The 13,953-nt window shown below is 42.0% G+C and overlaps 1 protein-coding gene across 2 annotated transcripts in view; it reads left to right on the plus strand.

Annotated features, from left to right (window-relative positions):
* The first annotated feature begins 1,137 nt into the window (after positions 1-1,137).
* DNAJB6 (DnaJ heat shock protein family (Hsp40) member B6) overlaps positions 1,138-13,953 on the plus strand; it is a 424,156-nt gene continuing 411,340 nt past the window's right edge. The window contains exon 1 of one of the 2 annotated variants that reach the window (XM_069211158.1): positions 1,138-1,308. The gene's annotated coding sequence lies outside the window, so the exon portion shown is untranslated. The remainder of the gene's footprint in view (positions 1,309-13,953) is intronic. The other variant, XM_069211156.1, reaches the window with a different exon arrangement.

Consider the following 13,953-nt stretch of genomic DNA (forward strand, 5'->3'; position numbering starts at 1 on the left):
CCTTCTCTAGTACTAAGTAAGCAGATCACTATGAAAGAGAAACTTGACGAAGAGAAGGGTTTAAAAAATGCAGAGTTGCATAATAGTGACTGGGTGCTAAAAAGAAGCCCTAAGAGAGTGCAGAAAGGATTGTTGAAGTTTTCTTCTCTGGCACAGGTTACAAGAGTAAACAAAGGTTTTGCACTTCTAGGCGATAGTGGATGGTGGAATAAAAGAAGTCTTGTGCGTCTCTCTGACACACAGGCTTCTTCCTGGAGGAATTTGTCAAAGACAACAAGAGATTACTGTGATTGGTCCATCCGGTTGCAGGATCCACAAGAAATATCTTCTTTCCTTGAGGGGTCTTCCTCTTCTCAGGATGACTCTCATTTAGATATTGACTGTGCGGTAACACCTGTACATGTAATGGAGCAGGAAACGGCTGATTCCACGGTTACAAAGAAACAGAGACATTGCCAAAGAAAGGCGCCGAGTAAATTCAGACTGTGTATGGTTTTAAGGTTTGGTCTTTGCGCATTGTGAAAAAAAAAAGGAAAAAAAGGGAAATGTTGTACTAGAATAGTAAATGTTGTAATACGTTTATTGAATCATTGTGTTTACCGCACTCGTACTTGCTCTGGTGCATCTTGTCGGTATACAAACACGTGTTAATTAAAGTGTAGAACAATTAAGAATGTAGTCTGATGTTTAAAAAGTAACTCCCACTAAAGTCAATAACGAATAAACCATAATAGGACGCTGAGGCAGGTTTGAAAACTGTGATCTTATTTAAATATATTTAAATCATGTTACATGTTCGGAAAGGTGAGTCAATGAAAAGAGATTGCAGTGATTTGCCGGGTGTGTACATTTAAAAATATATACATATTTTAGTACACGTATTGCAGTTTCACTTTTTGAAAACGGTGGCCCGAAAAATGGCAAACACGTGTTTAATATTAAAAATCAGGATCGGTTACAGTGGACATACATATAAAAAATACAAATACGAAATTGAAAGCAGGCGTCGCGGGGACTGGATCAGGTACTAATATACCGGTTGGGCGGGTAGGACCCGTTTGTCGTGCGCTTTCGAGAAATTTCCAGAGGCGGCAGTAGCCGCTCGAGCTGCTCTGCTCCGCAACTGCCGGAAGTGACGCACCGTTATTGCTAGCTGCCAGACAACGTCTGTTTCCTGTCGGGCGCTTGGGAGACGGGAGAGGGCAACGACTAGGTAGCGGAGTCGACGCAGAGCGGAGGCGCGATCTGCAGCGGAGGAGGCGACGTCGAGAATATCCCCTATACTAGCTGAGAGACCACCGGGCACAGGTGAGAGCTGCCGCCAGAGAGCGGACTTATCCTCAGTATAGAGCGCATTCTTCCCTCTGGGGTGTATTATGTGTTGAGATGCGGCAGTGGGGTATTGCAGTCCACTATTTTACAAGGGTGAACAAGGGATGGGTTGTAGACTGGTGAGAAATATTGATGCCCTAAATGAACAGGTGTTATGTTTTGGTTTCCTCTTAGCTTTAAGATATGATCATGTCGTGGTGCTGTTAAATTTCTCTTGCTATGTCAGGCCCAAACTCAACAGTGCCAGTTGGTTTTTATCTTATTTAGATAATGCAAAGCAGCATGCTACCGTTTTCCAATACACTCTCAGGCATGTTACGTGCTGGACTTCAACGGTATGGGTTTCCTATGTTCGCTGAATTGGCAGTCGGCTTTTGGAGTCACCGATGTCACTATGCACACTATTGTAGTGATACTTTTTGTTGTAGCAGTGCAGTTGTCAAATATGCAAGCCATTTCCTCAGGCACTGAACAGAAATTCTCATGTTTCTGTCGACGTGTTAATCTGTTTCTAGTGTTGCGCGTACAGTGTATCGTAAACTGGTTTCACGTATGTAGTTAATAATCTGGTTTACCGCTACCACTGAATACCATTTTCAAACTCTTCTCCAGTGTACATCGGTGTTCTTAATCGTTTTACCAACACGTATTTTGTGTTGGTGATCTGTATGTTATATTAATAGCCTGGTACTGTGAAGCCGAAGGCAAACTAGAGCTAGATTGTTATGCACAAAATGGGTTTTGTGTTGTAGAGTGGTCAGTGATGCATGTAGTCCCGTCGGAGAACCCGAGCTGTAGTACCACAGTTTCTAGAGTTGTCGCAGTTCAGCTTTGACCACAACTTCCCCGTTGTTATGCCACGCTTCCCACTTGACCCTCTTTTGTTCTCCACAGTGGCCAAAAGTGTGTGGTTTTCCATTTACACCTGCTGGTGTACAACTCCACAGTACTGCCAGTGTGTTTAGGTGTAGTCCGAACAACCGTAGGGCACTAGCTAAAATTCACAGATAACATTTTGTAAAACTGGTTCAAGCTGCCGTCTCATTTGTTTTTCAGCACGTGCTACTGCCAGTACAGTTGAGGAGCTTCTTTGGCGGAACCTTTCGAGTTTGCTAAACTGCTAGAGCTGTCACGGTTGTTTTACTAGTCTAGCCTCAACGTTGACAGTTGTGCTGAATTAGCTAGCAGTGCCCCAACTAGTGTCATACTGACTTGTTGCCCCCCATTGATTGGTGCTAAAGTAGATTTTCGTTTACATGATCAACTGGGCGTAACGAACCCCAATTGCCAAAGGACAATAAGAAACGTACTACATGCCTCGTCTAGAATGGGGGTCTATTTGAAGTATTACTTTACAAACTTAGAGACCATTTTCAGGATTCCTATCTTCAGTTTAGGCAGCTTTATAACTATTCAAATTTTGAAGCTAGTGTTAAACAGCAGTATCTAATATTTTGCATTCTTTATATCCCACTGAGGCATTCTGAAGGGCCTTGGGCCAACCATAATTCGGCATCCAAATCTTGCAGGTTCCATGGCTTTAAGCACGAGACTTTGGAGCACAATTTATCCAAAGCTATACGATATAGGTAGCAAGTACCTTGCGTCAGTGTTCAGAATCTTACCTTTTCACACACTAAGCGTCATTTGCCCTTGATGTGCCTCTGTGTAAATGCCAGCACGCGTTTTGCGCGACTGTGTCATGGATAAGACGAAGAGTGTGAATGGCAAAGGAGCATCGTAGTGAGCATAGAAAAAGGGTCAAAAAGGAGAGACCTCATAAAGTAGACACTTCAAGAAGGAAAACGCTTGAGCGTCCCAACCCGCCTACAGAATGAGGGTTGAAACAAAGGAAGGGGAGAAATGACTCTCGTGAGGAGACAGACTAGAATATATGGATTGTGAGGGGAGCAGGGGAGGTAGACCGTGGTGCCCCATAGGCTTGTGAACTGTACAGTACTTCCTCCACGTCCCTTAGTTGACTCATTTTGCACCTTCTTCCAACTATTGTAGAACATACCTGTGTAAGAATCATTCTTCCCTTGACTTCAGTTATTTTTTTTTTTCCTGCCTCTTTCATCCCATATTTGCTGCACTTTCGAGTTACTCTATTCCGATCGGCTTCCTTGTGTCCTTCCGTTGTCCAGTAAAAGACTATACAGGCAATTATCAAACAATCTGACTTTTCCATCGGCATACTGGTTTGGTATGCTCAATTTCGACTCTCGCTGGTCAGCGTTTTTACTGCTATCACTGATGCAGGTACACCTCAGTTCCAGTTGACATAAGTCAAACCACTTGCACACAGTCGTATTCCACTTTAACAGCGAGTTTGGCCATCTTTTCATAAAATTATTGTTGAAAACCCTCTCAGGTGACTGTTATTGCTAATGTACATTCATCTCACACGGTTCCGTGGTAAATCCTTATAGCCAGCCATTCTATATAAAAATACCATCCCTTGGTAATCCACTCTGACTGTATTCATAATGAGAATCCACAAAACCACACACCAACATATACTCAGCTCTTTCTGTTTGGCTCATGGATCTCTCATCTCTCCCTGTTATTCTGCTACTTTAATCTTTCTCACCACCACTCCCTGAGTTACTTAATTCCTTTATTCAAATCAGCAGGCCCTTAGGACTTTTTCCTCTTCTATCCTCTGCCACAAATGTTCAGACCTTCAGCCCTTCCCGCATGGGTGATTGTCTCTATTCAGCCTGTTACTTACTTCTGGGATCTGCCCACTCTTTCAGGTTTGCTGTCATTAACCACTCAAAAAAAAAAAAAAACTGAACTCTAATCCCTCTTGGACTTCACACCTGTCCCTCTTCTGCCTTTTTGTTTTTAATTTCTTTAGAAATTTGATATTATTTTGAAGGCTGTCTATCATCTGTCTGCTGACAACATAATTTATCCTCTAATCTAGTAGGGGAAGAGCATAATCAAATTAAAAGTCCAGATTGCAATTTAATAAGTCTTTCCTTATCCTTAATTAGAAAAACATGATGGGCAGCATGTTTTGTTCCTTTTCACGACAGAACGTCTTCAGAATGTGCATGTTTTTTACGACAGTTAGAACTGCTAGTTTTGTGTGGTGTGTTTTTTTTTTTTTTTAAATTTAATATCCATTTCAATTCATGCATGTAATCGCAGTGATTCAGCAGCCTGTGCAGCACTTTTCATGTGATGTTGGTCATACTAAAACACCAGTGAAAAATATGCACGTTTCCTTCCCCTAAAGAAGATAATTAGTGAAAAGAAACAAAACACCTTCGCTGTCATGATTTTCTAATCAAACAGAAAGCAAAAGCGTTTTAATTAGCACATTGGACTTCTTGTTATTTGATTGTGTTCTGAGATAAACTCTTCACCAGCTGGATTCAAGGATTGTTCTTGCAGTTGTTCCTATGGCACATGGGTACTGGGAGAATGAGCACCCAGTGTTGGGACTGATATAAGGGACTAAACTGGGGGTTTCCGCATTTCTCCCCTTTCCCTTTTTTGTGCTTGCAACTGTGCTCTACATTATGCTGTAACATAAAATATCCTTTCTAGTGCTGCTTACTTGCTTTTAACTCAAGCTAGATCTCAGTCTCTTTGACCATACCTTTGCAGTATATCCAGTTATATTTGGATTTTGTTATATTCAACCACCTAGACCTCTTGGATAAATTTGACGCTGTTGCCTACTGCATCATTCTTAACACTGTCATTTTAGCATAGCCCTTTGTGGATCTTCTTATATTCATGAGACTTGTGCTGTTTGGATCGCCTCCATCCATCAGTCCCCTGGCGGTATTCTGAGAAGTCTAAAATCTTGGCCCTCCACTAACTACTTTTCATTTACACCTCTTCCAGGGCAGAACGCTCTTTCTTTGGTGTCTACTTCTTCTGATGACTCTAGCCTTTCTCCTCTCATTAATTGGTTCCGTATTCAAATCTTGAACTGCCTTTCCATTGTTAGGTACTGGATGGCTATATGGCTATCCTTGCTCAGTTTCTCAATACTAAAACTAATCCTTTGCATTCAGTCTCCTCTAGCACATTTCCCTACTCTCCACACTGGCCTTTTCCTCTAGGTATCCCTTCCATCGCCAGTCTGCTAGAAACTGAGTGCTCTGTGGCACAACATGTGCTACACTCCTTTGCAGCATCAGAAAAATCTTGACCTACCATCTATTCCATACAAACTAAAACCTTATAATCAGACCACTATAACCATGTTAGGTTACTGCTGCAGCCTGCCTATGGGCACTCATAATACATTCATGCTTCTTAACAAGATTATCAGCTTTACTACACATAAGCATTTCTCTCGTCTAGCACACACAGCCCATCTCCTCCCACAGACTATTGATTGGTTGCCACTCCATAATAGCGAAGCTCAGTGTAGGTCCATTGACTCCAGGAATTTTAGGGTATTTATGGACCGTCCTCCCCCGCCCGGTATTAAGGTAAAAACAATTTTGCAACTCGACACCCTATTGACCACACTGTGCCAGTGTTCATGTCCTCACTCTTTCAAAACCATGTGCAGTGTAGATTTTTATTGCACCACATATTCAGCACACTACATTATAATAACATTCCTATAGATCTGACTCCCATGTACTACACAGAGGCCCGCAAGGGTATGGGACCAAAACATTAGAGTAAGTATGTAGTCTGACAGAAGAATAGTGTCATAAATATAGCTCACAGAAGTTTCACCCTCCTGGTGTTAATAATCGAAACTCTACACCCAATGGTGCAATGTTTATGTAAACTATATTTATGACTCACTGTTAGCCAAGAACTTGTCAACAATAGTCTGACAAGAGGCTGCCCTCAAGTGGTGCCCCAAAAACTGATATCTGCAGTCTTGGAACCCAGAAACTCTTGACCATTATCATTCCAGTTAGTGTAAATATATGTAATGACTGCTTGCTTTCCTTATCTATTATATTTTCTGTCTCACCTATCACCTGTAAGCATCTTACATTTTTCACTTGCCAGCCACCTGAACTGTTAAACCAACTTCCGTACTGCGCCTTTAATTTAGGCATAATTTGCCTCTGGTTTATTAAACTCCCCGATCATGCAAATCCAAAGCAGGAAAGTTGGAATTGGGCCACAAGAGGTTTTTGAGAGAGGGCAAGTAGGTGCATGTGAAAAGACCATGCGAGTCGGTCATATTCAGAACATAGGCAGGTAAAGCATTTCAGTTGAGAGCGTGGGAAGTAGGTAAGAGGTGATGATAGATAATTGATGAGATAATGATCCAAACCTAGATGATGAGCATATCTAGGACAAATCATGGAACGATTGACCACAATAAGTAGGTGCGAGTTTGAGAAGATATTGACACTTGGCGGGGAAAAACGAGGTTAAACATCAAAAGTGGGGTGGTAGAACGGAAGGAAATTTGACTCCTTCCATCGAAAGTGTAGAGAAACATTGTTTTCAGTAGTCTTACGTAGCCTTTGGTAAAATGCTGGGGCTACCAGTATCTGCACCTGCATTCCTGTTAAATCAATTAATTCACATTAATTATGAGTCTGATATCTGTTTTGTAATTCGACTATACCATTTTCTCACTCCCATTCTTAAAATACGTGAAGAAATTCACAGTTAAATTTACTACAAGTAGTGATCACATGATTAAGCATTTGGAGCTGAGCTTATGTCCTCCTCGTCATAAGCCCGCACCGCCACACATTGGCTCCTGCCACAACATCAATTTGAAGCGACTGAGATGGACTAACAACTCACTTCCCAGACTGGTCGATAAAGCAAAAGAAATAGAGGCCAGCCACACGTCCTAATATGACCATAGCAGCTTGGTCGTACTTTTCCCCTTATCTGCTAGCAGATTCCCCTTCTGCAAGACTTACCATTATGTGAGCGGCCAGGGGACATTGAGGATTAACATCAAAAGGCTGAACAGCAAAAAAAGGAACTAAGAAGAACAATTAGGCAAGTGAGTAAACTTCTAGCAATGTCCCTATTATGCGAGAAAGTGGGAATCCCGCGGAAAGAGTATAGGAAACAAAGTTGGCTCAGTCAAAAATCAGAATACAATTCCTTCTGGGTGAATCTGATTTTCAGTGCTAAACAACCAAACTCTAGGGCATTCTGGTAAATAATTAATGGCATCACAAGACGTTGTGCCAGTAAACTCTTCAAGTATAACCGAAGAATCATGAGTAGACCATTTGAGCAAAGTTTTCTCTAACAGTTTGTGTCAGGTTGCTCATAATAAGGAAAGGCACAACTGGTGAAGAGGAAATCGTGAAACGTCCTCAAAATGGGGAGTTATTGCCCTCTTGCTATCCCTTGAATTGACAGGTAAGCCCTATACAGCTGCAGAAGTGGCAAATGTGATTAAAGCGGGTTGCGAGGACAGTGCGCCGTGACCTAATGGTGTTCTGCAAGCCAACTACAAGCAGGATCCTGAATACTGGTCTCAGCACTTAGCAGCTCTTTATAATGAGGCGGCATTGGCATATACGATCCCCAGCGACTGGAAAGGCCCAATAATAGGCCCAATTTACAAGAGTGGGGATTGCTCAAATCCGGCAAATTACAGATTAATTGCCCTTATTGACACCGAAGCAAAGTACAATGCCTCTCGCATTCTAGCCGAGCCGACACAGTGGTCAACTTTAAAAGATCTAATTACTCTCAACCAGACTGGGTTTCGCAAAGGCTTTGATAAAACTACTAATATTTTAGCTTTAACATCAATTGTTGACAAATGCAAGCAATCCAAAAATAAGTTGTACTTATGCTTTATTGACTTCAAAGCTGCATTTGACCGAGTGGATCTGGGTCTCCTATGGAAAAAACTAACAATGTGGGGCTTCCATCAAATCTCTTGCGTGCTGTGGAGCAGCTATACTCGACCACCTGAATACAAATTAGACTGGAAGACGTCATCGGGCTGTCTTGAAAAATCCCCACTGAAATTGGCTTAAAGCAAGTGTGCATGTTAGCCCTGTATTTGTTCAACCTGTTTGTAGCCATTTTATCTCCTATACTTGACCAGGTTAACTCCCATTTGCCTCGGCTGGTCCACTTAAGACTCCCATTTTCAGGGATGTGGAATTCCTATCGTCCGACGCTTGGGGCATATTGTTTGGGGTCAAGGGCAACATATTTTCAAGTTTATTTTGTCCTTGTGATAAGTAGGCCCAGCCCCCTGCAGCACAACCCCTTTGGGTGCCAGTTTACAGACAAGGGAACTGTCTGCAGTTAAGGTAATGTGTCCATATGTTAATGCTGTTCGAACTTGTATTTATGATTTATTAAGAAACATCCTTCATTATGAGGGGGAGTGCTGTGAAAATACATGTTTTGAAGTCACACTGCACTACTGACAGTGGTTCCAGTAAAAAAATAATGTGTACACATGTTTAAAAACTTTTAACAAAATGAGGGGAATTATAATGCCCCCAGAATGCTCTCTGATTAGATGCAGATGTTTGCAGAAGCTTGTAAGCAAGAGTTATAAATCTTTGCTTTCAAAATAAAATGTTCAGGGAAAAAATTCAAGTAGGAAAAAAACGTTTTGCTACTAAAATTTTAGGTGCTATTTCTTTGAAGCATCATTTAGTAAAATGTGCTGATGCATGCTAGTATTTCCCAAAAATATTCCTAGTGTGAAATCACTGTACCCCTTTTTCAACAAGATTATGGGAAGCATGGAAATAAGCAAGCACTGGCAAAGCCAACCGATCAAACGGTAAAACATTTTTTTTTATTTTAGTCTTTTGGTTTCATCAACGTGTCTTGTTTTATTGATGTGGGAGCTGCCAGCCCCTCACCATTGTAACAAACACTGGCAAAAAGAAAAACGTTTTAGATCTCAAAAAGCACACTCTGACGACAGTGGTTTAAGAAAGGCCCTGTAGTCCCTCTCATCGGGGGGCCCTCTCAGCACAGCACCTGCCCTGAGTGAGGTTTTGGAGGGCTGGGGGGCGGGGGAGAAGCTCCATGTTGTTTGCAGGGGGCCCCCTCCAGTTTCGTTACACCACTGATTGTCACAGTAGTTCCAGACGCTGAACAAAACTACTTTGTGTGCCAGTATGCTCCTTGTGGAAGAGCAGAATGTGATCACTCACTGTAAGGCCAGCCGACAGATAGAGAAATAGAAGTTGTTTAAAAAAAAAAAATATCTCTTTGTTACAGCCAAACCTAATTAGGGTCCCAGTTCTTAAAGAAAGTCACAAAAGTGCACCCATGGTATATGTCTTTGAATTGGTGGCTTTCGTAAATTCACAACAACTTACAGAAGTAGGCCCGGAAATTGTACTCCTAGAAAATGTTTGTGAACTGTATTTTAACACGAGCAAATATGCATGTGTAGCTGTGTTCAAGTGAAATTTGTTGAGCACTTACAAGTTCACTTTCCCTCCAACCACTTTTTGCCCAACCCTGGAAGAACTACTTCTTCTGCCATTGTTAGGAGAACATTCCCAACCTTTCTCATTATGGCAAAAGATTAGAGAAGAGCTGTTGAAAATCCTTAAAACATGCAAGTTAGTAGGTTTGCAGACTCAAAGACATTCCAGTTCTAGAACTATTGCTTACTGCTTCTTCCATCCCCAGTATATAGATCTGTGGAAAAGTGGCAAACTAAGGAACTTGCTATAGTAGGGATTGAAATTGCAAATATTCAAGCCCTACAATAGTAGTCCTGGCATAATCAGAGCTCTTATATAATCAGATTGCTGCCATAATGAGTTGCCGCTCTATATGGCACCAAAGGGACAAGTAGATCTTTTTACAGGACAAGTTGATTTAAGAAGCAATATGTCCCATGGACAAGTAGATATTGTAATAAATTCCACACCCCTGCATCTTTCTTGCGCAGGTGACATTGTACTTGTTAGCAATACAAGAGTGAGCCTACAGAGACCACGTATAGTTCTTGCAGAATATGCCACGCTTAATAAATTACAAATTAATATAGGGAAAACTAAAACGATGTCCATCTGTAGCAACTTCGGTTCTTTTTCAAGGGTCAGGATTGGTGATATTTTCTTAGAGAAAGTTTAACTATTACAAGTATTTGAGGATGTGTGTAGATAACAAGCTGACCTTCAAGGCTCATGAACAGTACATTGCAATTATGATTGCATTTTGTGCCTTGACCTAAAACTTAACTGCCCCTACATTGAACCTCGTATGACAGTTATTTTAGCAAAATTTCTGCCATCGATCACCTACGCTAGTGCTGTCATGCTTGGGATGGATGCACGGCCCTTGGATAGACTTCAAAATAGGCTATGCAAGCATGTATTTGGGCTCCTGCTGAGCTCCTCCCCAGCACTGATCCGATTAGAGTTTGGACTTGTGAATCAAACCTGGGGGATAAGGTACTCTGCCATAAAAGCATGGCATAACGTTAGAGCAAATCAAGAACAAGCTCTTTCCAGTGCCTTATGGCAGTCAGTGGACCTGGATCCTAAGTCACATTGCAGGGCTTATCTACATTCTGCATTGGAAGCAACAAGGGCAACAGCTATGTGGAGCGCAAACTTATCTCATGCATTCGGTCAGGTATTGAATAAAGCTGCAAAAATCCACTCTTTTATTGCTGATAAGCAAGCGCTTGAATCTCGCCCCACGCCTGGATGATTTTCCACACATATAGGAGCCGGCAGCATGCCCAAGTATGACTTTGTTGCCGCATCTGAAAAGGAAACTGATCGCCATTCTCTTTGGTACCTTATCGGCCTTGGTTGACCAGCATTTGTGGAAGCATTCTGGCCCAAAATCATGCAGACTGTGTGGAACGGTTAGGAAAGACATTGTACATCTAGTCTGCATCTGCCCATCTGAAACATCTGAGGGTTTTATGGTTAAAAGATGCCTTTAACAGCAGAGACATTGGGACCTGCAGGTCAGCTATAATCAATGCTATCCATCCATCAGACCCCCAGATTCACTGTAAACCGATGAAGTATTTAACTGCTTGTGACAGAATTCTGTGTAAAGTGCTAGTTGGTAGTTGAGAAACTTTTATTCCGTATAGATTTCATTGCGACATCAGGTATCTTTTGTTTAAGCTACTGTGTAAAATGTACACCACTACCTGGGCCGTTGAACTAATATCTTATCACTACTTCGTTGCTGTAAATATGATATTTTAGTTGTTTTCAGAGTCTTTTTAGAAGAGCATAGTGACAGACTTTTTAGTCGATTTTAGGAGTCATTTTAGAAGATCATATTGAATGTTTCAATCATTTTTCTAATTTTGTGTGTGTATATATATAAAGCTGAATATGAAGGGTGAAAAAGTGTGATGGTTTTAATTAACTGAAACAATAAATTCTTACTTTTCTCTTCTGTTTTGTAAATCAATAGGTGGTTATATATTCAGAATAACTTTAAAATATTTTTTTCATGTCAATAAAGCCTGACAGCCTCTTTAATGTCTGTTTGGCTAGAAAAAGATAGCATGCTAGGTCTGTTAGCACTACATCTCTATGTTCAAAGGTCACACATCCTAATAGAAATGCATCATGAGATAGCCTTCTCTGGTGTTGTCCTAAGATGTTTTGGAAAAAGTGCTTGTTCTCAGCTTTTTGAAGTCTTTTAAAAATCAAAGGGGTAGAAGTGGCTGTGTGGAGTTGTCTGTGCATAGCATCTGGCCACAGAAAATCAAGTTATGTGAATAAAGGACCTGTTCTGGGTGAAGGCTACATGTATCTGGTCTGGTAGTGATAGCTCATCAGGCTTAAAATGTAAAAGGGTGCTTAACTGCAGAGGATCATATGCATATAGCTATGGGTATTGAATTAATGTTTTTCCCAGGAATCATTAGTTTAAAAATAATGCAGGTTTTAGGTGGGCCAGTTTCTTCAGATGGTTATTGAGGCAGACTGCGGACATTTGTGCTTTTTTTTAGAGCTTGATCCTCTAGGCCAGTAATACTACCATACGATTATGCAAAGTACCTACAGTTAGCAGTGGACTTTTTCAGAATAGTTCACCTGTGGAATTAGCGTAAGGCATTTGTTTTCAGAGTGACTGTATATGGATCTCTGGAGACAGATTTAGAACCCAGACAAGTGAAAGTGAGGCGTTATTGCTCCAATCTAGCAGCAGGACTTTAATTTTGGAGGAGTTTAGTCAGTCCTTATGCAGTGTTTGAATCAGTGTACCATTGATATTTCTGGGTTTTGTTTCCTGCGTTTCCTATATACATTGACAATAGTGTCCCTTGTAAGACTCCGCTAGTGATGTAGATGGCTAAATATTGAATCGTTTTTAGTCCCCAGCTGTCTGATTGACTAAAGACAGCTTGGTGACATTCAGAAACCTCCTCTGGGACTGCATTGAATCGGTTGCTTACCATTGGCTTTGCAATTCAAATTTCCTGGCGTTGTGCTTGTTTTATGCCAGTGGTTCCCAACCTTTTGACTTCTGCGGACCCCCACTTTATCATACTGGAACCCGGAGATCCCCACTGAATAATTACTGAAATCTTAGGACCACCCACCCACTGAGTCATTACTGAAAGCTGGGGACCTAATCTGTTAATATTATTTCATTTTTAAATCATTCACAGACCCCCTGAGAGAGGCTTTGCGGACTCCGAGGGGACCCCGGACCACAAGTTTGGAATAATTGTTTTTAGGCTGTACGGTTCAGTTTCTCTCTCCCTTCACGCTACTTCTCCTTGTATTCTTCCACAGTGCTCCTTTCTGTAAACAGGCCTGTATATCCTGTTCTTATCTTGTCACATTTGCTGTATTTTCAAAAACTGAGGTCAAGTGTCAGGTTCTTTCCTCTGAGGGAGCTTTGTTTACTTTTCTTTCCCTGACTTCAAAGTGAACAAATTTATGTGACAATCTCGCTGGATCCTGGGCTAGAGGAAAGGTTTTTTTTTTCTAGCACACAACATTTAAATGAACTATGCAAGTATTGCAGAATATATCAGAATTAGCACAGCGTAAATGAAGTGTATTTTTTAAAAATTCCAAAGTGTTAATTTTCATGTGTATTGGAAACGGATACCTTAACATAATCAGTACACTAGGTGATCTAATTTCCGCACAGTATCATTTGTGTGATGTATGGTCAGCCAGGGGTCAGACCCAGGCCTCCAAGTCCACACCACTCACCCCCAGCCCCCGCTTCATCCCCTTCCCACCCTTTTCCTCCTGTGCTTCATTCCTCTCATTCCTGTCCCGCACTTTCCCAGCGCCCCCGCCCGCAGACCTACTTATAAAGGCAGCAGAGCTGCCGTGGAGAAAGCACGCCCATTGGTGCCTGGACCACACCCAGCGCCAGGAACCCTGGCTCTCCTCACTTTGGCGCAGACCTCATCAACCCAAACGAAACAACTGCTGCATCGCCTCGCTGCACAGCAGGACCTTTCACCTGCCTTGTCTGCCGATTCACCTCCACACCAGGATCGACCGCCGCCGCGGCGACCAACACCACACCGTCCCTTCCAGCCAATCCCCACCAGAGAAGCTCATCTGCATACTGATTGACGCCAGATCACTCTGCAAACAATCCACCGAACTCTGACACTATCTCCACCCTTGCACCTGACATAACCTTATCACAGAGACCTGGCTCACCCCTGCTTCTGCCTCCCCCCCCCCCCCCCCGACTCCC

This window comes from Pleurodeles waltl, chromosome 10, assembly GCF_031143425.1.
Source record: "Pleurodeles waltl isolate 20211129_DDA chromosome 10, aPleWal1.hap1.20221129, whole genome shotgun sequence".
Taxonomy (NCBI): domain Eukaryota; kingdom Metazoa; phylum Chordata; class Amphibia; order Caudata; family Salamandridae; genus Pleurodeles; species Pleurodeles waltl.